Source organism: Taudactylus pleione, unplaced genomic scaffold (assembly GCF_031769625.1).
Source record: "Taudactylus pleione unplaced genomic scaffold, aTauple2 ptg000009l, whole genome shotgun sequence".
Taxonomy (NCBI): domain Eukaryota; kingdom Metazoa; phylum Chordata; class Amphibia; order Anura; family Myobatrachidae; genus Taudactylus; species Taudactylus pleione.
Window position 1 is genome coordinate 6,171,442 of NW_028284412.1, and position 27,449 is coordinate 6,198,890.

At 42.4% G+C, this 27,449-nt stretch overlaps 1 protein-coding gene and 1 pseudogene across 1 annotated transcript in view; one reads left to right on the forward strand and one right to left on the reverse strand.

Annotated features, from left to right (window-relative positions):
- Positions 1–27,449, forward strand: part of ASTN2 (astrotactin 2) — a 567,587-nt gene that overhangs the window by 169,641 nt on the left and 370,497 nt on the right. The gene's annotated exons all lie outside the window — the stretch shown is intronic.
- LOC148542736 (uncharacterized) lies at positions 7,698–9,459 on the reverse strand (annotated as a pseudogene).

Here is a 27,449-nt window from a genome sequence, read left to right on the forward strand (position 1 = left end):
GCGCTGCGAGCGGACAGCCGCGGGGGGGGGAGGGTTAGGTTTAGGGCTCCCGGGGTGGACTTAGGGTTAGGCACCCCCTCGGGAGGGTTAGGGTTAGGCTAGGGGAAGGGGGGGTTAGGGTTAGGCACCCCCGGGGGCAGGTTAGGGTTAGGCAGCGGGGAAGGGGGGGGTTAGGTTTAGGCAATTTGAGGGGGGATTCGGGTTAGGCACTTGGGGGGGAGGTTAGGGTAAGGGAGGGTTAGGGGGGTAGGTTAGGTCAGTTTGTACTTACCTGGGGACGAATGGGATTTCCTGCGCTGTCGGGCTGCCGCTGCCGGGATCTCTTCCTCTGTCGGCCTGACGCTGCCGGGATTCGAACTGCCGGCCTTGCGGCCGGCGGTATTACATACCGATTCCCTGCTGCTGTGTCAGTTTGCTAACTTTAAAGATTAGAATTCTACATCAAATAACTTTTCATGTTACAATCGGCTGATGTCAACAGAAGTATGTTTACCTAATATGCCCTACCCATAAGGACAAAGGACCCTTCCACTTACCTGTACGTTGTAAGAAAGAGTATATCTAGACAACAGTTTAGACTAGGTAGGAAGTATAGTTGCTTATTATGACGGATAAAAATCTAACTCAAACGAATGTAATTCCTTTAATTTAGTTGAACAAAGATAAAATCCATAAATTTAAATAAAAGCCATAAATCCATATTCAGTATATGGGGATAATACTAGTACTTGGAATAGATAACTGACTTAAGGTAATTGTTAGAATTTGGATATATTCAGTCTGGGTTATAGTTCCTAGTGTGGTACCGCAGAGATCATTTTAAATGATGCATTTGCCTGGCTTCAAAGCACAAAAAGCATTAATAAGTACCCAATGTTTCCCTTTTTCACACACTAGAAATGTAAAATGTATTAATATTCAGACTCATAATAAACCTGGCTTAATATCAATAGTAGTTATAAATTCATACAGCATTTAAAAAGGTACTGTAAACTCCATGCGAGAGCCATAGTAATTGATGTTCAGAGACTTAAATTATATACTACAGAATAAAATTCCACAATTCCTTAGCATGTAGCAAAATGCATGTTATAAAATAAAATTATGAAATTAAACAAACATAACATTTTTATATTTTTATTATTGACCTTGCAGATGGCCCAAGAAGAATGGTGTCCAAATCTGCATATAACAATAAACAATGTAGGTTTAGTACCATTCAAAATTCATAGAAAAGGGACAACGGACATAATGGATCCTTGCACAAGTCCAACACTGTCTGTATTATACCAATTAGATTGTGTATATTTAAAGGGGGTGCAGCCTTTTGACAATCATTAGACCTAAAAATGCCAAAGAAGAAAATAAGCATTGTCCTGTTTGGTAAACCAAACAGGACAATGCTTTTATGAAGATAGTATATCTGATTTAGACAAATTGGAAAACTGGTTAAGAAAATTACTTATACGCACTATAGTTTCTAACTAGAGATTGCACGGTAATTCTTGATTGAGAGCCATAAAACATTTTTAAAAATGTGATTCATGGATGCACCTTGATATTCACGATGGGGGATATATTGCTAAATTCAATTGCATGGGCAATCCCTGGATTGCATTTTATTTAATTGATTTATGTTATTTGTATATACAAAACATACTTGTGGGAGGTGTAAGGACTGTGGCACCATGAATACGCATACTTACTGAGTCCAGGAGGGGGTAGCCAGGTCGGCACAGGGGTGATGTGGCGGCCAGGAAAGTGGGCAGTACAGGGGGCATGGAGTCACAATTGCATTGTCGTGCCCTGCCCCTGGCTATACAGTGCAGAGAAAATAGGCATTTATAGCAGGTGGTAGGGGTCATTGATTCCTCCCCCCCCCCCACAGACTGCCAACTTGTGCTCAGTAAGTGGATGACCACTGTGGAGTGCAAGTGGATGGAGGGGGAGCCCTCACTGATTGAACGCCAACCACACCAACATGGCACTTGCCCCAGCCCCATGCAAGTGCAAGAGATCACTAAGAAAGAGGTTCCCATTCCTTGTACACATGACTCAGAATCACATGGAGCTTTAGCTACATGCCCATGACACTCCCACGAAACAGATCTTTTGTGAGTTGCCACCCAGTTGCTACCCAGTTTCCGCCCATATAATGTAAAGGTCTGGCAGAGATCTGTCCAACTGAGAGTTAATTGTAGATATGTGAAACTGCATAACGTCACTTCTGCACATGCTCTGTATGGTAAAAATTGCTATCTGCATCCATGAGGAGAGATCCATCTGATTTAGAATCAGGCCCATAAAGATGGCAACTATACTGGGATGCAAAAATGCAGCTCTGCAGCACAAATTTTTATTTCTACTTGCTCATGCATTAGCTTACACAACTAGATGGTGTCAACAGTGACGACCAAACTTTTTTGTCTACCTCCTTGGTTGCTGGATCGCACTATGGAACACACAGAGGCTACTTCCGGTTCATTTCTTTGTCAGCCCCTGAAGGGTAAAACCGATTGGAGGAATCTTATACACTGTGGAAACCCAGAATGCCGGAAACAGCGGCACAAGGAACCGGAAGTAGTTGCTGTGCATTTCATAGTGTTATCCAGCAACCAGGAAGTGCACAGCATAGCCAGGCAGTGTGAATGCAGTAGCAACAGGACCATCACCGCTGCTATCTGGACCACGATTGTGGGAAAAGGGGAACTGAAGCAGCTCATATTATGACTAACACCATCCCAGGTAGCTTTGTTTAGGATAATCAGGTCTCTGGACTTATCATCACATCACCAGAATTACTGTATGCTGCATAGACAGTACAAACGCTGTTCCTGATTCAAAGAGGTAAGCTAACCCGATGGTTAGAGCAAATCTGCAAAGTTTTGGGGTCTGCGCATGCCGTGTGGGGACATAGCTGGCCGTCATCTTCGATGGTCGCGATGGTGATCCCAGGCTTCCTCCTCGGGCGCAGCACTGGGATCACAGATGCAGCAAGGAGGTCTCTGCTTCCTACAGACACCTCCTGCTGCATTAGCATTTTAGGTGGACAGAATTGCGCAGACGCTTGTGTGTGGCTCTGCAGTTCCGTCCATCTCTGAATCAGGCGCACTATGTGTAATAATTGTTCTCCACCCTGATGCAATACAGCAACCATCTGAACTGACTTATGTATACAGTACCTAGCATTGAATAGCCAGGTAGGCAAAGCAATTTATAGGATATACAGGTCTCTGGACTTTTTTTTTTTTTACCACATCCAAGGCTGGTCAGGCTCATTATTATTTGACTGTTTCTTTCTGATTACATTTGATTATATAAATAAATATATATATATATATATATATATATATATATATATATATATATTGCCAGTTATGTGTAAGTCTCTACCAAGTTTAATTATTATATGAAATTCATTGGATGAAACTTGCCCTTCATGTGATGATTGGTGTGATATGATGCATATTTTGTTTGACTTACCAGTGAATATGGCTATTCGAACAGCACAAATATTGCTGTTTTAATTATTGTGGAATAAATAATTTTTATTGTGACCATATTACAGCTGCATTTTGTTTATCTATCCCCCCACACACTTTTTCTTCCCTCCCACAAACCCCCCCCCCCTCTGCATAAGTAAGCCCCAAGAGCATCCCCTACACGATATCTATTTTCTATTAACTAGGAAACGAATCTAGTTGTTTGCAGGCTGCAACCTATCCTATAAACCAGGGCTGAAAGTAGGATTTTTGTCACCCGGGGCAAGCCCATTATTTGGCACCCCAAAAAAATTTGAACATAGAGGACAAAAAGGGTATGTAGTGTTGTGACACAGTAATGGCCCTTATAACACATTATGCCACAAAGTAATGTCCCTTATAACACATTATGCCACAGTAATGCCCCTTACAACACATTAAGCCACACAGTAATGTCCCTTATAACACATTATACCACAGTAATGCCCCTTACAACACATTATGCCACACAGTAATGTCCCTTATACATTTATGCAACAGTAATGCACCATATACATTATGCCACAGTATTGCCCCTTACACATGATGCCACAGTAAGGCCCCGTTTACATTATGCCACAGTAAGGCCTCTTTTACATTAAGCCACAGTAAGGCTTCATCTCCCTTCTCTTACCTGCCAGGGCTGTGCGGTGTGTGAGCTCAGGGTGGTGCGGGACGGGGCTGGCACATGCTGGGGAACTGTCAGTACTGCCTTCAGTAATGTGGCGCCACTCGCAAACCAATTGGAGCTCACAGACCGGCAGCCTCTGCTGAATGGCTGCCAATCCGCGAGTACTGATTGGCTTGCGACCGGCACCACATTGGACTGACGGCACCACATTAGACTGACGGTATCTCTGTGCCTTTCAAGGCCGGAATGCAGCTCCAAACCCACAAGAGCAGCAACCTAGCCTCCCGGAAGCCTCTACCTGGTACCCCCTCAAGTCCGGCACTCGGGTCACGTGCCCCCTTATCCACCCTAGTTACGGCCCTGCATAAACCCGTATTGGATTTTCGCAGTTTCAACTATTCCTAAGATTAATTTTCTGTTGGTGGAAATTGGGCAAATCAAGGGTTCATGCAAAAAACAGGATTTTGTTTTTCTTGATGGAGTACTGATACTGTATATTTCATATAATTTTTTTAAATGTTTGAGATTGCACATCTCTAGCTGGTGGTTGTAGAGGATTTCTCCCACAGCAAAACCATTGCATTTGAGCTATATTAATTTTTTTCCAGATACCACCCTGTTGCGAAAACAATATCATTGAGAAATGATACCCACCATAAGACTTGTGCAGTGCTCATACACACATTCGGAATCCTTTTCCATGCCTGATCACCCAATAAAACAGTCATAATTATTTAACATCCACTTTAAGTCACTAATTAATATACACAGCAATCCTCATAATTAAAGTAATTGCGATACACAACAACATCCCCAAGTGCATTGAAGTAATTTCCAAATCTCTAAAGTTTATTTGTGTACCACTTAGCTTTCAAGAAATTTAGTGTAATGAGACAAGTGACACTTGTTTTTTAAACGCATACCAATAACCCTAGGGTGCAAAACATTTTACAGTGGGACAAGTTCCTAATAAAGGAGTGATAATTACTGTATTTGTAGTGGATAACATGCTTTGCAATTTTAGATTGTATTTAATGCAGAGAGCTTAAAAGTTTACAAAGTTAAAAGTTTAAAAGGAACAGGTTAAATGTCCTGTTGTAGCCGACTTCCAATTCCAAAACTATTGCATTAGATGAACATGCTGGATTATTCGGCATGTCCAACCGATTGATATTTTGCGATCATATGAGCAAATACACAGAACAATCATCTGGGCGACCCGACGATATCAGACAGGTTGCCCAGATAATTGTATAATGTATGCCCAGCATAAGTAAAGATACTTGGCTTGATTCAGAGGTGGATGCTAGTGCAGCATGGGGCGCAAGTGCCTGATGTTTTAAGTCTGCACATGCACCCTAGAGGCACTGCGTATGCATCACATTGGTTACCGCTGGGGGATGCAGATTGAAATTATATGGAGATCCATGCATTTTCGATGGGCGTTTCTGGGTGGTAAATGGAGTGGTGGACCATGAACGTGTGGTGAGGTCAATGGATGGGGGGACGTGTGGTGAGGTCAATGGATGGGGAGGCATTGGCTGGTAACAGAGCCAGATTTACACATACATATATGAACCAGTCCCATTTGCACAGATCTCCCACTCACACAGATTCCCCTCACACATATCTCCCACTAGCACAGAAGATTTCCCTCACACATACAGATCTCCCCCAGCAACGGATCCTCTTCACCTTTTTCCCCTTTGTGTGTTTCCTCCGTCTACACCAATATTCCAATTTCCTTCCCTCCTTGGTGCTGCTGCTGAGCTTCGATGCCTGAGTACTTTCTGGACTTGTCACCTAATAATCAGAGGTGTCCATCAGAGCTCAAGGCATGCCCACTCACAGTGAGGCATGCCCCCATTAGCTCTATTATTATTTGTTTTATTTGCTGCTTTATGGCCCAGCCTCCAGCTCCAGGCAGTGTCTGAGCTATCAGAGGTGAGGCTTAGCTCTTACTGTCTCATCTCTTGTCTCTCCCTGTATTTCCAGAGAGTGCTGCAATTTTGGTGAGATTTACCTATAAAAACAATTAGAATAATACAAAGAAGATATTTATAAGTTATAAATATCTTCTTTGTATTATTCTAATAATTTTTATAGTAAAAACTCTGCAGTCTGACAGGGAGTGTGACAGGGGAGGCTCTGCCTACCCTGACTGCACATCCCTGGTGGTAGGTAGCAGTTGGGGGAGTGTCACAGGTGTGTCGCTGGCGGCCATGGTCCCTCGGACATTTGGTGCCTTTGGTACAATGTCCATGACTGCATCCGATGGTCCACCAGTAGTTTGTCTTTGTATGAACATCGGTGGATTTGCACCACCATAGGCAAACACAGTGGTGGTTTCCAGTTGCCTAGAAACCCCCTCCCCAGCCCACACCATGACCACAATAGAAATAGTAATATAATAGAATATTACTAATGCTGCATGATCTTCTAAGTATCACAAATGAAATAATTAGCACCACCTGTGGATCTTTGAACATATGTCAGCTTGTAATGAATAAACTTGTGCATCAACTAGTAGATCTAGAAAACATGCACTGTTAGGGGTGCACTGCTATAGGGATGTAGTTAGGAAGCCAGCTTCCCGACTGAAATCCCGGCATGGGACTAATGATAGGCATCTAAATACCGACGCCTATCATCAGCCCCATGCCGAAATCCGGATGCCTGGGGGGACTTAGGGTTAGCCCCCCCGGGAAGGTTAGGTTTAGGCTAATGGAAGGAGGGGTTAGGGTCAGGCACCACTAAGGGGAGCTTAGGCTTAGCCCCCCCCAGGGGGTTAGGTTTAGGCACCCCTGGGAGGGGAGGAGGTTAGGGTTAGGCACTAGGGGGGAGGTTAGGGATAGGCACCGCTAAGGGAGGGTTAGGGTTAGAGGGGAAGAGAGCGAAGGGTTAGGGGTGTTACCTCAGGTGGAATCTTCATCTTCTGGCGTCTGTATTTCATATGCCGGGCTTAGATCCCGATTCCCTGCTCTAGACCATCAATAGGGTTAATTATTAAAACCATATAATAATACTCTGTCCAGTGCATAACGAGACCAATATGTACATATATGTCCAGGGCAGTGCTAGGTTCTTCTGCAGGTCCCCCAGACTCGCTTCCATACTCCTTTTGCCCTACTGCTGCATTTAATGGCTTAGTGTGATCACTGATTGTCACGTGCCTGGTAACGTACCTGAAGTCCAGTAGCCAAAAGAAGGTATATAAGCAGCTGGGTATTCAGGAGCTGAACCAGCAGATGAAGATCCGGTCAGTATCCAAGCAGGTACTCAGATGTATGCCAATGTTCGTATACCAGGAGTTAATCACAGGTAAATCAGGTATGCAGGAACAAGTAACAGGAGCTGAGCAAGCAGAATACTCAAGCATGGTTTAAATCAGGAAATGGCTATTTATAGGCCCAAACAGGAAACAGGATCCAAGATGGAGTCCACTGACGTAACACTGGCCATCTTGGTTAAGGGCAAATCAGAAACAAATAGTGACCTCTTGTGGTCAGAGGTGTGATAGTCAGATACAATTCCTTACAGTATTCTTACCTACAACAACGTCCTCCGGACGGTAATTTGCCGGGTTTATTTGGATATCTCTGATGGAATTCACGCAGTAATTGAGGGGCATGAACATTCTCTTTTGGTTCCCATGAATTGTCTTCTGGGCCATACCCCTGCCATTTTATCAAATATTGAAGCTTGTTTCGATGAATGCGTGAATCCAGAATTCCCTCTACCAAAAATTCCCCATGTTCATTTACTTGGACAGGATCTGGGGGAGGTAAGATGCGTCCAGGAAATGGATTTGGCATGACTGGTTTCAACAGGGAGCTGTGAAAAACTGATGAATCCTCATGGACTCCAGAAACTGGATTGACCTGAGCTAAGATCTTAAATGGACCTATGAATTTTGGCCCTAGTTTTGGAGTAGGCACACTTATTTTTAGATTTCATGTAGAGAGCCAGACTTTATCGCCAATCTTAAAAACTGGTGTAGCTTTACGGTGCCTATCAGCAATTCTCTTGTAACTGTCCTGGGCATGATGCAATGTTTCTTTTAACACCTCAAGATTACTTTGTAGAGATTGTAGTCTTTCAGCAACAGCAGGAATAGCGCAATCCTGTGTAAAATTAGGGAGCAGATTTGGGTGATACCCCAGATTGGAAGAAAAAGGACTCTGTTTGGTGGAGGAATGTTAAGAGTTATTATATGAAAATTCTGCCATTGGGAGAACATCAACCCAATCATTTTGCATATGGCAATTATAACACCTTAAATATTGTTCTAATGTCTGGTTGGTTCGCTCTGTTTGACCATTTGATTGTGGATGGAAGGCAGTTGACAGGTTAATCTTTATATTAAGAGCTGTACAAAATTGCTTCCAAAAACGTGAAGTAAATTGAACCCCCCCGATCTGAAACCATATCATCAGGTACCCCATGTAGTTGAAACACTTCTTTAATCAACAATTCTGCTGTTTCTTTCGCAGAGGGTAGTCCATGACAGGGCACAAAGTGGGCCATCTTTGTGAGTCGATCCACCACCTCTAAGATTGTAGTCATACCTTTTGATGGAGGTAACTCAACAATAAAGTCCAGGGAAATTGACCCCCATGGATGAGAGGGAATAGGTAATGGTTGTAAGAGTCCAAGTGCAGAACTATGGGGAACCTTAGATCGGGCACAAATACTGCAAGATAGTACAAATTTTTTAACATCCTCTACATTTTGGCCACCAGAAATAATGAGATAACAGTTCATGGCTTTTTTGTACACCCTTGTGGTCTGCCAGTGTAGAGTCATATACAAATTGCAGTACTTTTAATCGTGCTGATGCTGGTACATACAAGCGATGTTCGTATTTCCATAAGTTGTTCCTGTGGCTAAATGTACATCTAAAGGAGGACTTAAAAGGAAGTAATCTGTCCTGTAGCCTTCTTTGATATCAGATATCAGCTCACCTGTGCCAATAGCTCCTAAAAAGTTTGACTTAGGGAGGATTGTTTCTTCTGATTCCACTTGAGGAGAGTCATTAATATATGCTCTGGATGGAGCATCAGCTTTCCCATTGCAGGATCCTGGTCTGTAAGAAATAACAAAATCAAAACAATTCAGGAATAAGCTCAATCTGGCTTGCTGGGTTGAAAGTCTCTTAGCAGAACGAACAAACTCTAAATTTCAGTGCTCTGTACATACAATCACTTGGTGTGAGGCCTCCTCTAGCAAATACCTCCATTCAGTGAATGCAGATACAATGGCCAATAGTTCTTTATTTCCTTCGTCATTTCGTTCAGAGGCAGTCATTTTACGGAAAAGAAAAAGGCACATGGATGCAATAACATCTTCTCTCCTACTCTTTGTGACAAAATTGCCCCAACTGCAGAATCTGAAGCATCTGTCTCGAGAATAAAAGGGAGCTCTGGGTTGGTATAAATTAATATGGGATCTGTCGTAAATTTTGTCTTCAGCAAGGAAAACGCATTTTCAGCTTCGGGAGACCAATGGAAAGATTATCCCTTCTTGGTTAAAAGAGTAATTGGTGCCACGATCTTGGAAAAATCTTTAATGAAGCGTCTATAGAAGTTGGCAAAACCTATAAACCTTTGATCCTCTGTATTATTTCTTGGAGTTGGCCAATCTACAATAGACTGAATCTTGTCAGGCTCCATCTTTAAGCCTTCAGGTGAAATGATGTAACTAAAAAAACTGAACTTGAGTTTGATGGAATTCACACTTCTCCAGCTTAATGTTGCAAACACAGTTCGCATGTGTTGGTGATGTTCTTCCTATGAATTTGAGAAGATTAGTATGTCATCAAGATATACGACAATGAACTGATTAATTAGATCTCTAAAAACATCATTTATAAAATGTTGGAATGTTGCAGGGGCATTACACAGCCCAAAAGGCATTACCAAATTTTCATAATGTCCATATTTGCTACGAAATGCAGTCTTCCACTCGTCGCCAGGTCTTATGCGGATTAAGTTATATGCCCCCTCCTAGATCTAATTCAGTGAAAATTTTAGCTGGTAGAAGTCTGTCCAACAATTCTGAAATGAGGGGGTGAGGATAGCGATTTTAAATTGTAATTTTATTCAGTTCCCTATAATCAATACATGGTCTTAAGGAACCATCCTTCTTTTTCACAAAGAAATAGGCGCTCCTGCTGGTGATGTTGAAGGATGAATAAAACCTTTTGTAGTATTTTCATCAAGATATTCTTTAACGACCTTCATTTCAGGTTCAGCTAATGGGTAAATGCATCCAATAGGTATGGTGGCCGCAGGTATCAACTCCACTGGGCAATCATGAGGTGGTAGTTTGTCAGCATTCCTTTTATCACAAACATCACCAAACTCTTGATATTGTGGAGGTAATTGTTCCAATGCTGGCAGGGAATTGCAACTCTTGTTCTCCTCTATATGAGAGGGTTCAGCTTTAGCCTCAGAGACACCAATCTCCTGAGACAATGAAACTGTCTTTGCTTCCCAGTTGATGGTTGGATTATTTGCAGCTAACCAAGGAATTCCTAGAATAATGGGAAATTGGGGATAGGAGATCAGGAGAAAGGTAATAGTCTCACAGTAACATGATTCAATTGCTAGTTCAAAGGGTTCAGTTTCATGAGTAACAGGACCGGAGTTCAGGGGTGAACCATCTACAGTTTCCATTAAAATGGGTGTCTGTCTTTCTAGGAACTTTATTTTGTTCTTCTTAGCAAACATTATATTCATAAAGTTGCCATTTGCACCAGAATCCACCATGGCTGAAGTGGAAATCCAATGAGAATTGACCTGGAAATGAACTGGAATTGTGAAGTGAGAATTATGATTTCCTTTATTCTTCTCAATTGTTGCTAAAGAAGACAAACTTGGGATAATAGCATTTAATTGGTGAGGAGTATCAGAATTCACAGATTCTTTATCAGAAAGATCAACCTACTGCTTTATTAGGTCTTCTGGGACAATTTGATACATAATGCCCTGGTTTTCCGCAGTAAAGACACAAGTTATCCTGGTGGTGTTGCTCTCGTCTTTCATTTAAACTTCGTTTTTGAAGTGTGTCCACTTGCATGGGTTCAATCTCAAATTCTGCATTTGTTTTCACCTCGGCAGTAGATTTGCAATAATTTTGATTAGTCCAGGCTGAGGCTCTTCTCTCTTGCCATCTCTCAGTTAAATGGGTGTCAATACGAATGCAATGATGTATATAAGGTTCCAGTTCAGTGGGTGCATCTGCCCGAGCTAATTCATCCTTAATGATATCAGACAGTCCTTTACGGTAAACAGACAGTTGTGCCTCAGCATTCCATGTGGTTTCCAGAACCCATCTCTGAAAATCAGCAGTATATTCTGCAACTGTGCGTTTACCGTGACAAAGTTTCAGTAATGCCTTTTCAGCCTTTTCCTTCCGGTTTGGATCATCAATAGTTAATCTCATGGCTTTGAGAAATTCATCAAAACTCTCTAATATGGGGCTCTTGGTCTCAATGTAGGGTGATGTCCATGTCAGTGCTGCATCTTTAAGTAACAAAAGAATACATCGTACCTTCAGCCTTTCAGTTTTGAAGTGGGAATTATATAGGTCAAAGTGCATCTGACACTGATTAATACATCCACAAAGCTTTTGAGGGTCTCCCCCAAAACTGGCTGGTGGGAGAGGAAGTGTAGTAGAAGAGGGAGATACAGCAGGTGATCGATTCTCTAATTCTAATATACGTTTTTCATGTTGAGATATTCACATAAAAAATTCTTGAAAACCATTATGTGCATCCCAGGCTTTTTGTGAAATAGTTTGCATTTCTTGTTTAATCCGTGAATCAAATCCCACAAAACTTTATTTGAGAAATTTTAATTCTGCCTGGCACTCAATTATCATGGTGGCTGAACTTGATACACGCCACTTAATAGGCACATTTTCGGCGGACTCCATTTTAGGCTCGAGTATCCTGTCATGTCCCTGGTAACGTACCTGAAGTCAAGTAGCCAAAAGAAGGTATATAAGCAGCCGGGTATTCAGGAGCTGAACCAGTAGATGAAGATCCGGTCAGTATCCAAGCAGGTGGTCAGATGTATGCAAATGCATCCACCTCTAATTCACCCCACTGTAGGGTCACATTTCTTAAACAAAAAAAAACACACAAGACAGCTAGAGTTATTGAAGTGACCTAATTTAACATTTTTAATTTAAAGTATTCACTCAATAAAAAAATTGCATTTGTTGTGCAAAATATGTCACACTGACTGGCAAGCTCCACACTTTTATATGATGTTTATTATGATGTAAAGTTCAACAAATGATGTTTCTATTTTGCATCTACAGTATGTGCATAATCATGTGTATTATTGAAGATATACAATTGTTCAAATAACTACTCATCTACCAGTCAGTGAGCAAACATATCGAAATAGGTGCAGTGGCCCAAACATCTATTCCATATTAGATGAAACAGGAAGAAATGATTTTATCACATCATTTTTCTACTTCCAGAAATGACCTTTAGTGGCTCTTAATATTGGAACATATTAAATCACTGGGAGCTGACTTGGGTTCATATGAAAAAAAACAGCAGAAGTGTTTATTATTCTTGTAAGCTGTTCCATTTCAGCGTGTAGGGAATCTGCTTCTGTAGAAACTATTTAGCAGACTCAGGGCCTGATTCAAAGATGCATGCAATGGCTGCCTCTACTGTGTTCCCGTACACAGCGGACTTGCGAAAATATGCTAATGACTCAGCTGCCATCTTCTGCACAGCGGTGCCCACCTCCAGTTTCTCACATCCATCGCTTGCGTACAAAAGTGAAAACATCAGAAACATCGATCGCATATCGAGTCTCTGAGCTGTCTCAGAATGAGAGTCTCACCTAAGATGCCGGGGCCTCTCCAGCTGCATACAAATCTGCGGAGGTTCACCAGAGCACACCCAGAAAGCAGTACCAACATGCCTGAATTTATTTAGACATCCTCTGTTACCTTCCCCAAATGCTGACTACCTGTCACTGCAGGGGTGTTTCTAGAGAGGAGGGAGCCCGTGTGCAGTCTCCGACAAGGGCCCCCTCCTCTCCGCCCGGCGGCCGGCAGCGCACTGAGCTGTGCGCGGCCAGCGCCCGAGTTATAGACTCTGGGCACTAGAGTGTGCCCAGAGTCTATAGTGTATGCACAGGTCACCAGGAAAATGGCCACGGCTGCCATTTTCCCTGGACTGCGCATGCGCAAACGGTGGAAAAATGGGCGCCGCGGCCATTTTCCAGTCGTTTTCCAGCGCCGGACACCCGCGCTGACCTGGGACTCCGTAGAGGTAAGTAATATTATGGGTGCAGGGTGTGCGGTGCAGGGCTCCCCTGGACCCAGGGGCCCATGTTCCCCACACACCCTGCACCCATTATAGATACCCCCCTGTGTCACTGACCTTGTGAATAAATCTTACTAATGTTTGGACATAGTAAAGAACTTGATAAGTTTGAGACCGATGTTGATGAATTGAAGAACTTGATTGATTTGAAACCGATGTTAATGAATTGTAGTACTGGATTGGTTTGGGACCGATGATGATGATGAATTGCAGTACTGGATCGGTTTGGGACCGATGATGATTAATTGCAGGACTGGGCGATTTGGAACCAATGATGATGAATTGCAGTACTGGGTCAGTTTGGAACTGAATGATGGAAGTATCGGATGGGACAAATGGTTGGAGGTATTGATGGGACCAATAATTGCAGATATCGGCTGGGACCAATGATTGGAGATATCAGCTAGGACCAATGGTTGGAGATATCAGCTGGAACCAATGGTTGTAGTTAGGAACAAGTCTCAGTGGATTCACAGACCGGAGCACAGATGGAGTGGAGACTTGCAACCAGATTTGGAACTGGAATCGCTTTGACTGGAACCGTTCAGATACAAAGTACCTGGGAGCTCAGGCCCTGATTCAGGGCCGGCCTTCTTGTTTTTTAGAGCGGCCTCCTGGCCGCTCGCATAGCTGTGGGTGACCACCCACAGCTAGAGCGAGCGGCCAGGAAGATGGTCGCGATGGTCAAGACCATCGCGACCATCGGGCTTGCGACGAGACCCTTGTGGGGTCTCGTTGCCGCAAGCCCAAGAGAGATTTCGGCTCTCACAGAGCCGAAATCTCTCCCACTGACATCACTCGTGATGTCAGTGGGGCCGCCCCCAAATGGAGGCATTCACATGGGAACGCCTCAGTTTGGGCAGCCACTCCCTAGCCCCACCCACCAAAGGGGGCATGCTGTCACTCAACATCGACAGCACGCCCCCTTTGGTACGAGACCCGGAGCGACAGTTTGCCCGTCGCTATCTGGGTCTCGCGCATGCGCACGACGGAGCCGGCTCCGTTGTGCGCATGCGCACTGGGCCACCATCGACCCGCTTGCGAGCGTGTCTGAATCAGGCCCTCAGTCCAGAGCTATAACTTCAGCAGAAGCGACGTTGCACTGGCAATGGAGGCCAATCAGAAAGTGCAATTTATAAGGGTGGATTCCCAGGGATTGGATGCTGTGATCAGCTGGTCTAGGAGCAGTACTCTGAGTTGTGGAGGAGAGTCAAGTGACTGAATCCAACATGGCTGCACCCATACTGAGTTTTGAAGGGAACTCTGGTGTGCAGCCTGAGTGCTAGCATGCTGAGTAAACACACGGAGAGCACAGAGCAGGAACAGTGTGGACAGACCTCATATCCAGCTGGATGCGATGTGCAGTGCAGGCGAACCTCTGCATCATCTAGGAGTGATGTGCGGTCACAGCGCGAGCAGACCTCAGCGCTAGCTGAAACAACACCGCAGAGGTAAAACATAGATGAATATGGGAAAAATGAGTCAGGATTGTGACATTTCTTGCGTGATCTATAGTATACTAGCGCCGGTTTCGCACAGGAGAAATTTAAAATTTTCAGCGATTAGTCTTTTTTAACCGAGGTCCTCTAAGATTACTTTGTAGAGGACATTAGTTGTTTTTCCTCCTTACTTATCAAATTGTTTATTTTGTGACCCTTAAGCATAATCATTGTCTGACATGCACAAAGGACTCATGATGAATACCATGATAAGTGGATTAAGGACCTTATTCAGAGATGTACACTAATCCGATGGTTAGTGCACATCTCCGATGGTGGGAGGACTGCGCATGGGCAGGTGGTGTACTGCGCATGTGCAGCCCTCCGTCTGCGGGTTCGCTCGCAGTGTCTCCCGTTTCGGAGGCGGAGCGGGGGTGTTCCCTGGCAGCGTTCCCAGAAACGGGAGTGTGTCGCTCCCGTTTTCCGGGAGGAACGAGGCCAGGAAGACTGTGTGCACCCACGCAGACCCGGCCAGGCTGTGGGAATCTTTAGCTCCCGCAGCCTGGCCAAAGGGACATCAAATGCGTCTGATGGTCGCGATTGTTCCGATAGTGACCCCGGGCTGTGAACTCGGTCGCAGTGCTGGGATCACACAGATGCAGCAAGGTGGTGTGTGACACCTTCTTCTGCATTTGCATTCGAAATGGACGGAGTTGCACAGCCGCTTGTGTGCGGCTGTACAATTCCAGCTGTCTCTGAATCAGACCCTAAGTGCAGAGAATATTTGACTGCAGCATTAACAGTTGGCTTTGAATGTGCAAACATAAATATTCTAACGGTTCCCCACTATGAAGCCATAAAAAAGACCATTCATGTTCAATTTCTTATCATTTACCTTGCAGGAGTTTAAACACAATTTTTGCTTCCTCTAGTTGTTCCATTAATATTTTTTAATAACCCCTTTTCCTGTTTCATTTCTTCTGTCCATTGTCTCTAAGGAAATTCATCGGTTTTAAATATAATAAATTGTACTGGGAGCTCTCTGATATTTCTTGAGAGGACTAAATAAATATTAATCTTTGGGTCATGCCAATATATTCTCTTTCAATACAATATAATCCTCATGTAAGGTTTTCAGAGTGTATACCAGAAGGAAAGAATGCTTCAACCCACTCCCATGGTGACATAACTTTCAGATGAATGATCCCATCTTTGACTGAAGTAACAAGACCATAGGATGTTTAAACTGTTTCTACTGTGGCAGAACATGGAATATGACATTGAAATCCATAATGTTAAAAAAACCCACTTATTTTGGTTTGATAAATAAATATGTTTTTTTTTTAGTTTTTTGTTGCCAAATGCAAACTCAGTATACAGAACTACATTAAAAAATATATATTAAGACTCAATAGCAGGTATTCCTAATCCTGTTATTGGAAACATTTGTTGCCTTTCTATAACTGCATAAAAATGAGTACTTAAACATTAATTCCGATCACAGTCTATCCCATTATTTATCCATTAATCAGTGTGATTCAAAGTAAAGCCAAATATTTACTAAAACTTCTAAAACAGACAAGTAATGTTGTTGCCTATAGCAACCATTCAGATTCTGTGTATCTTTTTCTAAAATGCAGTAGAGAAATGACAGCTAGAATCTGATTGGTTGCTATGGGCAACATCTTCTGTCTGTTTTAGAAGCTTTAGAAAATCTACTCCTCAGTGTTGATTTGTGAGAAAATGGCGCACAAAAATTATAATCCCCATCCCCCTTATTAATACAGAATTAAGTGTTAAACATTGTCAAGTACTGCATACCAAGGGTAAATGGCCCCTTCTTTCAGTTTTACTGAATGTGGGTAAATTTTAACTTGTGGAATGATCCTTTTCATTACTTGTATTCTAACCTGTCTGGGATTCATCATTATCTGACAATTCCAAGTTTTAACATATTCTTTCAACTCTTCAACATTATATTGTACATCAGGATTTAGATAAGTGGCTAATGAGCTTTGTACTGTGTCAAATTCAACTCTTGATCAATCTTTCTTCTTCCACCATACCACATATAACATCTCCTATCCATTCCACTCATTTATTCCCTTTTATAGCAACACTCCAAAACACCATCTCTTTCAAATTACATTCAAAAGTTCCTGTTCTATTATTGTGTGTAAGTACCTTGAAATTTTGTACATTTCGTTCTAGGTCCAATTCCAGCATGTAACTGAAAATCACTGTAATGATCACGGAAAAAAATGAAAATGTATACAACAGAAAGCAACATACCACATACAGTTCCTGTAATGATCTTTGAATTATCTTCAATGTAGCCATTTGGAACATCTTTACTATGATTCATTTTTGAGTCCTGTAATATTTATTATCTGTTTACACTACTAGGCTCATTTCTACATTCTTCCTAAACCTCACTTCCATAGAAAATCATCTCATGGCATCCCTGACCCTCTGGCCTGAATCAGTGTCGCACGCTAACTGCACGCAATGGCGATATTCATGTAGAATACGGTGTCTGAGTCACACTGCGCATGCGCCCTGATTTTTACTGCCAGGAAACGCAGAGCCAATTTGGATGAAGAGAGATGCAATTTCAATGGGCATCTCTGGGTGGTTACAGGGGGCAGTGGCTTCCCTCCCCACGGTGTCACCCGGTGACGGGAGGTGTGTCTTGTTTAGCGGCGGAGCCGCACAGTGCCAAAAGGTGGCGTGTCCTCACAAGAAGGGGCTTGGCCTTGTGTGAAGGGACGTGGCCTTGCGGCCGAACCTCCGTGGTCTCATTATCACTGGGAGGCAGGATGGGGGTGCCGCTGCCAAAGGTACGTGCAGTTCCGGCTGGCTACCTCACATTATCTGGAGCCGAGTGCTGCACTTAACTATACAGTGCAGCACCCGGCTCCTGTTATCCTGTCACTGAGGGGGAGTCTGCACCTGGGTGTCACCCCTCAGCGGGTGACACCCGGGTGCGGCCCACACACACCTGTGAAGCTACTAGCAGGGGATAGCTAGCCAGTTGCGGGTGTGTCGCAGTCAGCAGTTGCATTGATGGCCATGTTCAGACGGAGAATCTGTACACCAGTAGGGCTGGTGCAGTCTTCAATGGTGCAACCTATGGTGCTGCTTAAGACGCACAGTGGCAAATTGGCGCTGCTGATAATGGGAGTCCCTATAGGAAGACCATCAGCCACGGCATGAGCATAAAGATGCATTCATGGCTGCGGCTGCAACTGTGTTCACCTCTGAATCATGACCTCTGTGTTAAATGGTCAGATTAGTACTTATATCCTGAGTAAATACAAGGTGGTCAGCTCTCTCTGATTATTTTGTGAAAATGAGCAGAAATATCTTCCAGTTCTACCCCATATTCTTTGTTTTACCTTTTGTATGACATTTGTTGGGAAATTATATATTTATCATTGTGACAATCCTCAAGTCATTTAGGTAACAAAGGCAACACCCAGTCATTTTGGGGTCTATGTACTAAGCCTTGGAGAGAGATAAAGTGGAGAGAGAGAAAGTATCAACCAATCAGATCCTAACTGTCCTCTTTCAAAAAGTCTCTAAAGTGACAGGAGCTTATTGGTTGGTACTTTATCACCACCCACTTTATTTCTCTTCAAGGCTTAGTACATATGAGCTCATTCAGAACCGCTTGCAAGTTGCGGTCGCTCGCTGGCAAAAAGGGGCCGGTTATTTAAATGAAGTGCTCACACTTCATCACACACTATGTTTTAGCAAGCTACAGCAAACTGCGCTCGCAAGTGTCTAAAGACGCCCCCTTGCCACTCGCAACACACGTCATCTCCGGGAAATGTAGGATAAATCGGGACCATCGTGAGCCATCGGAGCTGCTCGCAGCCCTTGGGGTTGCCTTAACCTGCCGCAAGCACAGCAATCAGTGCTGGCTGAAATACATGCAGGTGATGTGTTCAATGACGCTACTTTGCTAATTATGAATGCCCTTTAAACAGTGTTTTGGCGGCCTGACACGCCTGCATTCGCACATCCACTCCCCCGTTCACAAGCAACTTCCCCTGTTACCACCCACAAATGGCACTATCTGTCACTCAAAGTAGCGACCTGATAGTGGCTTACGAGCTACCAAAATCAGATCGCAAAGACTGGCTTGCGCATGCGCACTGCAAATTATACTCATGCGCAGATGGCCGAAAATCGCTCCAGGCGAGCGATCGCGCCTTAGCAAGTGGGTCTGAATCAGGTCCTTAGACCCCAAAACCAGTGATGTGAAACCGCTGATGTGATGTGATAATCACTAATGTGATATTTTTTTCAAGCAGAAGTTTCAGTGGAGAATTAGTTGGCCAAGTAATTTTGTTGAAACAAAGAATGTGCTAAATAGCATTTACAGCAAAGTGAACCCAACTGAATATCTGGCACATGTCACAAAATCTTTTTCAAAACATGTCAGAAGCCTAGAGAAATAGCCTAGTATGCTCCATTGACCTTTTTGTGAGTACAGAAGCACTGCTGAAATAGCTGTCAGAATTACGTACCTGCAAAGTAAATCAAATTTAAGGCTCAACTGCAGTCAATGCCAGGGCTGTTTTTAAATTTTATTTTCAATATTTTAAATGCTCTTTGCTGTTCTTCTATCCATGGGCAAAAGATTTATCATCATCATCATCATCATAATTTTTTAGAAGCTCATACACGAGTTTACTTCTTTTAGTTTTATTCTTCTACCCTACAACAGTAAACATTGCACCTAAAAGTCACGTTTGTCTTCTGTTTCTGTCCCCAAAAAAATGTCATCCACATATTGCCAAATGTCACAGAAGTTTTGCCAATGATTGATGCGATTAACTGGAATTTGATTTAATTTCAATGGGAAGATTTTTAACTTTGTGCAAGTGGTATAATAAAAACAAGGTGACATATACAATACTTAAAAGATTTTTGACTTTTCATTCAAACATCTGCTAAAACAGGTGCTGTGATAAGAATATGTTCATGCAATATCCTTAGCCCGATAACCAATCTTAATTTCATGAAACACCATACTGGGCATAATACATGTGCCTACCTGCTCATTCCGCCACTTTGGTGTGCTTTACGCTGCCTGAGGTCTGTTGAAATTGCCTTCTGTGACCTTATCCCTATGGTCATGTGATTGCTGCTGTCACTGGAGGTTGGCTGTTCAAACCTTGGTTCCCTATTTAAGTTGCAGATGGTTGCCAGAGTATTGGTTTCACTACCTGCCTCCAGCATACTAAGACTGCCTATTTGTTGGGTCCTGTGTATGACCTGGCTTGTTTGTAACTTCTCTCTGCATAACCCCAATGACCTTTATCTAGTTGCACTAAAACTAACTAATAACACCTAACCCATTAATGCTTACAGATCTTTGACAATTTCTTTAGGGCTCACATTGTATTACTGCAAACAGATTTAGCTTTTGTCAACACTCCTTGTGCAAAATTCACCTTTAATCACCAGGGCTGCCACTAGAAATGTCAGGCCTGGGTCATACTTGCCTAGTTTGCCGGAATGGCCAGGAGACTCCTAAATATTGGCTGCTGCTCCTGGCCGCCCATAAGAGAATTCAGATCTCCCAGAGGCTGTAGTGCGCGCCATCGCTTCTGCCCGTCACTGCTAACTTTCCGAGTAAAGTGGGCGGCTGATGAAGCTGAATCATGTCATCTTAGTTACGCCTCCATTTTACAAAGTCAGAAATCCCGGCGCAGCGCGGCCACGATGACTCAATCACACTATCTCTTCCCCGCACTATCCCCTTTGCCATGCCATGCCCCCTTGCCCGCCCTCTGCTGTATCAACCTGAAAGTCAGCAACTATGGCCTGAGTACGTAAAAGAGACATGGCCACTATGTGTAGGTGTGGTCTCACCTGGATGGGCCTTTTGGTTCCCTATCACAGAGTCTGCACTGTTGGGTCTCTTTGGCAGCCTAAGCCCCTAGACAAGTTCGGTGCTGGTATTTTGCACCCACCACTTCCCCTCTCAGTACTCCTGATGACATCTGAAGTTGCAACTATAGATCATGGTGGTAATCTATATTGAGATTGAGAGGTACAATCCTGCCTTTAGAATTAACCATTGCAAGTTTTTATCTATTTTATTTTTATATTGAGGTCCATGAGGCAAAAACTGATATACTAATTATTTGAATGTAACATTGTCACTTGTATCAGGCGACTGTTATTCAGCATTCACAGGATATGTTAGACAAATACTTCTAATGTGAATTTATTTAGAGAATCAATCACTAGTATTTATAAACCATTTGCATCCATCCAGATGACTGCTTCCTAAATGAATCACCCATTCTCTCTGCTATATCAACTCCATTATTTATACCATCAGTATGACAAATATCTATCTAATATATCATTTGAATCATCCTTGCCATTGAAACCCACAATGAATGAATTGTTTTATTACATAGCAAATGTACTGAAACATTAGAACTACTAGTGAGTTCCCAGAAGTAGAGATGTTTTTTTTTAGCTGAACATGTGGCAGCAGATGAAACAGCAGCAGAGAAGCCATTCTCTTTGTCTCGTGGGTAGATTTACTAAAGCTTCTAAAACAGACAAGTGGTGGTGTTACCCATAGCAACCAATCTGATTATGTCTATCATTTCTCTATTGCATTCCAGAAAATGAAAGACATAATCTGATTGGTTCCTTTGGGCAACACCACCACTTATCTGTTTTAGAAGCTTTAGTACATCTACCCCTAGATCCCTTTTCTGGATGTTATCAAGTAGTTTCTTACAGTGTTGTCTCTCATTACCTTTCTTCCCACAATAAAAACAGCTGGCTATAACTCCTTGGGGTACTAGTTTATCCTTATCCCGAGTGTTATTATTTTTTACCATGTCAATTGGGAACAAACATAGTCTTATTTTTACTTTGACTATGAGAAGTCATAAAACTCTATTGCTTTTCTGGTACACTAGCAATTCTCACTTCGGGGGTTATTGTGTTTTAGGAGTGTCCTACTTTTTCAAATGCGAAGCTTAGAAAAGTAGACTCAAGAAAGTTTAAATTGCTTAGGTTCAGGTTCCTCATCCTCTGTAACTGTTCTGCACAGCTGCTTAAAATTCATTGCAAAAGAAGTAACGGCATGATGTGCATACAATCAACTGTTGTAGCTCGTAGTCTCTGTACCATAAAGCATATGCCCCATTCACTAATTCTTGGATTTGATACACACTGGTTAAAGAATTGGGGTCCAAATTCTAAGCACCTTATTTTTTAGTTAGATTAAAAGTGTCTATAATAGACATATACTGTAAATAAGCATTGAAAAAAGTATCAGCACAAACTACATGGCGAAATGTCTCTATAATCTTCAGGGGTTTTCATGGATCGTTAGACAAGTTTGGCTGCTCTATCTAATAGCTTTTGCTATCTCTGGCTCATTTTTGTTCTCCAAGTATAAAATATTAGCATCTGTCATGTACAGTATGATGCTGCTTTTTCACTTTTCTTAATAGTTATTCATTTTTGTTTTATATCTTTAAAGAATGTTGACATTAATTGTGCTAGTAATTCACAATTATGATAATCAGTTCATTTGCCCTGATTGAATTATTATTAATAACATTTATTTATACATAGAGTGGATATCTCCTCTTGTAAAATAGCTTGTAACCTTCTTGGAATAACTTCATATACATTGTAAATAGTAGCTAATGGAATTTTGTACCACTCTTCCTAAATAACGTCTTCAAGCTGCTTGATGGAGGTGTGAATCTGCTTCTCTCTCTATTCTAACATTTACTGTAGTGTTCCAATGATATTCAGTTATGTCTGGTACTGTAATGTCAGAGAAGATGCTGACGATGATCTTTATCCTCCTCAAACCAAGATTGAACAATTCTAGCCATTTGTATGGGGGAAGAGGAGGTATTGTCAGTTTGGAAAATTATATACTAGGAAATAATAACCGGACAATGAGATGTGCCTGGTTGCCTAAAACATAAACATAGTCAGTCATTGGCAGTAAACTGGCACCTGAGAGTAATCATATGACCATCAGAATACCAGGACATTGCTGCTCAAACCATCTCAAACCCCCTGACCCACCTCTGTGTTTCAAAGTTGGAACCAGGCATTCAGTTTTATAGCCTTCCTTAGGTGTTCTCCACACCTAATGTAGGAAACAATATAAAGGATTACTCAGCAGACCATGTTACATGTTTCCAAGCATCCAACTTCCAGGATTTATATAATCTTGACACTTCTTGTGGAAACAGGTTCTTCAAGATGAATACTGAGTAATGCAGTATTTGGTGCAGTAGATCCATCATCTTTAGGCACAATATTCATCAAGCTTGACACTCCCGGTCAGTTTTAGGTTTGGTTTGCGGCCACTACTCCTCTTAGCTGATGATGTCATCCCACGATATGCACATGCCATCAGAAACTTAGAAATTGTTGCTGTGGATACACCAACTAAAGTGGCCATTTCTTTTGTCAAGGATGCTCAAGCAAAATACTCACCTATAATTTGATTTTGTTGCAAACCTTACAGGTCTCCCATTTTCTAGAACTTCCACAAGAAGCAATGCTCACCACAGTCTGTAATGCTTTGACACTGGAACTACACAGCTTAAACAAACAAAATCATATTTGGTGCACCCCATGATGGGGCTGTCAGCATATTTTGCAATACTGTACAATTGCAGACAAACCATTTGGTTGAGCTGGTTGTTAGCATATGTTTCAACGGGAATGCTATAGTGCAGAGAAGACAAGTGGAGTGTAGGATTAGGTTATGTTACGAAGAGTATACTATTGTGCAAAGGAGTATTTACACTACTGTATGGAAATGATGCAGTTTTAGGAGGCACACATTAGATTTGATTGAAATACTGTATAGGCTTTTTCTAATATGTGGCATGGCAAAGTGAGTGATGTATGTTTACTTAGCAAAGAGTGTATTCTCACAGATAACAGGCTCTGCAATGAGGCCTTGTAGAAAGGACAAACAGAACGCATGTTCTGATCACCTTATACAGGTGAGGTGGAAGGTATCAGACTTTGTGGGTATAAAACATGAGTTTGACACCTTTCAATCAGGCTAGACCTGGGTAGGATCTTAGAGATTAAAAGGCTTGTAGTCTATGTGGGCAGAGCAATCCATGCTGGATGAATTTGCCAATCTAATAGAGAATACGTTAGATTAGTGCTAGAGGTCGCCAAGGGACAATTGGACTTGTTGAAATATTATTATCATTCTGACAAGATGGTTGTCTATGAGAAATACATTGTGAGCATCACCCTTGAGGAGTCTGTGTTATAGTGGAAATCAATATAATCATGGTTCCATTAAATAGTAATATGCAGACATTGGCTGTGATTCAATTCAATGCGATGTTGAATAGCCCCGGGAGGGAGCTCCCGAAGCTGTTCAATTCAACGTGATTTTTGTCAAGGCTAAAGGATTTCTTCTCGCACCCCCCTAGGATGCGAGAAGAAATCCAACAAAAGTGCTGGTCGGGCGGCTGTTTTCCGGCTTAGCGAGGTGCTAACAGCCTCGCGGCTTGCACTTTAGTTGGAGAATGCCGGTTCTCGCTACTAAACACCCAGGTTAAGTCACGAGAACTGGCATTCTCAGACTTAACAGCACGCTGAATTGAATAGCTCTGGGAGCTCCCTCCCGGGGCTGTTCAACATTGCATTGTAATTAATCTCACTCATAGCGTTCTTAATATATTGTTTTTCAAATATGGTTTATTGATTATTGATAGTAGGTTTTGGTTTAGTATTATTGTTGTTTGTTCAGTTTTATATTTTGATTCCAATAAATCTGTATATTTAAAATCAGTAATCTAATATAAGTTAGAGGGCTCCAGGTACTGGATAATATATTGTAAATATATAAAAACCAAGACAGTAATTTGTCTATGCTTCTATGATTCAAGTGGTATCCCAACAGACAGTTCATGCAAATGTCAGGGTATATCAATGCCAGAAATTTCCATTGCATCCCTAAAGGTAGATTACCATACCCTGTCTCTCCAAGTCAGTCCAGATACGTGTTTTAAAAGGACACATCTGTATGTGTATAAATATGCATGCCTTTTACTAAGCATAAATTAAGACCATTTTGCAACTGACTCATCTGCCCCACAAGTGCATTAATACATATTTCATAGTGTGAGATACATGCATATTCTGGAAATGTTTATTAGATGTATGTAGCACATTTGGCTACATGTTGGATGTGGGAGACAAAGTACAGTTCTGAGTTAAGCAGAGAGCCTGTGAGGGGGGGGGAGCTATTTTAATATTTGTGTTGTTTGCGGATATAGAGATATAGGTCACAGGTAGGCAGCTTCTGTTCAATTCTGGAAATATTATTACAGTGGCTCAGTTTTTTTAAAGATTTCATTTTCAGGTGGCCAGAGGACATCCAAGATGAACTGGCAGAGACATTCAGTAACACTGGCCAACACAGATGGTGGGAGATCCAGAGAGAATAGATACATTTGAATATCATTCAGTCATTATTGAGCTGATACCATAATGATGTATAATCCAGAGGAGCTTACTCATTTTCCAAGCGAAGGTATAGAGAGAGAATAGTAGAGGGACCTGTACTAAGCCTTGTGATAGAGGAATCAGGGAGGTGGTGAATCCCCAGAAACCAACACCGAAGTCTGAAGGAGCATTAATTTAGATGAGAGTTAATAATTTTTTTTTTTTATATTCCTATTTTGTGTGATTTTTTTTATACAATTGCTATGGTTAGGTTTATTAGCAATGTCGAGTTTGTTTTCTGTATCCTTAGAAATGTGTTTATTTAGAGTAGACATTGTAAAGTCACGTGAAGAAGATAATTATAACACTGCAGTAGACTATGACAAAAAAAGTTAAATGTTATACACAACAGCAGTTTTCTCCTGCCTCTTTTTACATAGTGCCTGGCACTCTGACGATGACAGTCAGATATTAGCCTAGCTGCTGCATTCAAAATATATTTTTGCGTCAATGACTGACTTGGGGATGGTGAGAGGTAGACCTGGAGAGAACGAACATACTGTATTAGTGTAGGCTGACTTCAGTAAGAACATATTTGTGCAATTGCTAGCCTAGCAATGGGGTGCTATTGTCTGAGCTCTGTGTCGGTCATATAACTGCAATGCTGGCTATGCTCTGCCGATCGCTTGCTCTGGGGGAGCTGTCCGATTGGGGTCTGCCTCAAAGATGTAGGAAGGGATCACTGATATAAGAGAGATCTGTGACTGTGCCACTGATTAGAGTCACACTTGACTTCATTGATGTTACAGTGATAGGTATAGTTACAGAGACCCCTCCAATCAGAGATCCTTCTTTCGTCTTTAACTAGTGGTCATATGTGATGCAACCAGAGCCAGAAGTGCTTCATGTGGCAAGGTCGCAGCACATGCGACCACGAGAGCCCACACAGACCCCTGGCTTAAGCAGAGAAGATCTGTTCTGCACAAGTGCAGAACGGATCACCTCTAACTCCCTGGACCCCCTTGCAGTGAAGCGGCTATCTGTGACCACCAACATCATTGCTGGAATTGCGCCCCAGAATGCAGTGCGAAAGGCACTCTGGGCGCATGCGTCTAACGTAAAAGTGTGAGCAAAGATCACCTGTAGCAATGGATACTAATGATCACTCCCCCAATCCCCAAGCTCCGCTGCGCTCTGCAATAAGGTGAGGGGGCAGGGCTAGGCCACGGGGAAGGAGGGAGGGTAAAGGGGGGGTTATGTTGCCCATAAAAATATTTTTTTATGGCTGGGAGGGGTGGGTGGGGGGGTAGTCATTATTGTGAGGTAATGTAGACCCCACTCGGCTACTTCTTAATGCCACCAGGCTGGCAAGATTTTCTGGGCATAGCACTGATCAGTGGGCCTAATTTTGAGTTTTGGGCAGTGCCAATATTTATGCAGATCGAGCCATTGTTTGCAATTGCGCATGCACGAATGCTACACTGTGCACACACAGTGATTGTATTGCGATCACACTCTCACAGAGGATTCACTTGCAATGTGAGTGACAGGTAGTCAAGTATTTGGGGGTGGTAACGAGGGATGGCTAGACAAATGCAGGTGTGTCAGAACAGTTTAAACTCCATATCATGGGTTTGCATATATTAGCCATTGTGATCTCCTTCGCAGTGTTAGAGGCAGATCAGACTTGACTTACAAGCTGTGTGGCTGGTCGATCTCCGTCGATGTTACCAATGTTTACGCTGTTGTACATCCTCGGACGGATATGAGTGGGTGCCCCTATGCTCGGCTAAGCTTCGGAAGCCTTTACAATATTTTAGCAACTGCGATCCATTAGAGATTGTAGTTGCAAATGCATTAGCGTAATCTCGGAATCAGGCCTAATTTTCACTAGGTAAAACAGACTGCAAGTACCCCTGCAATGTGTGCATAAATATACAATTTACGTATTAATTAAAGTTTAAATATTTCATTCCCAGGAAATTTTAGGAGAAAAAAAAATTAAATAA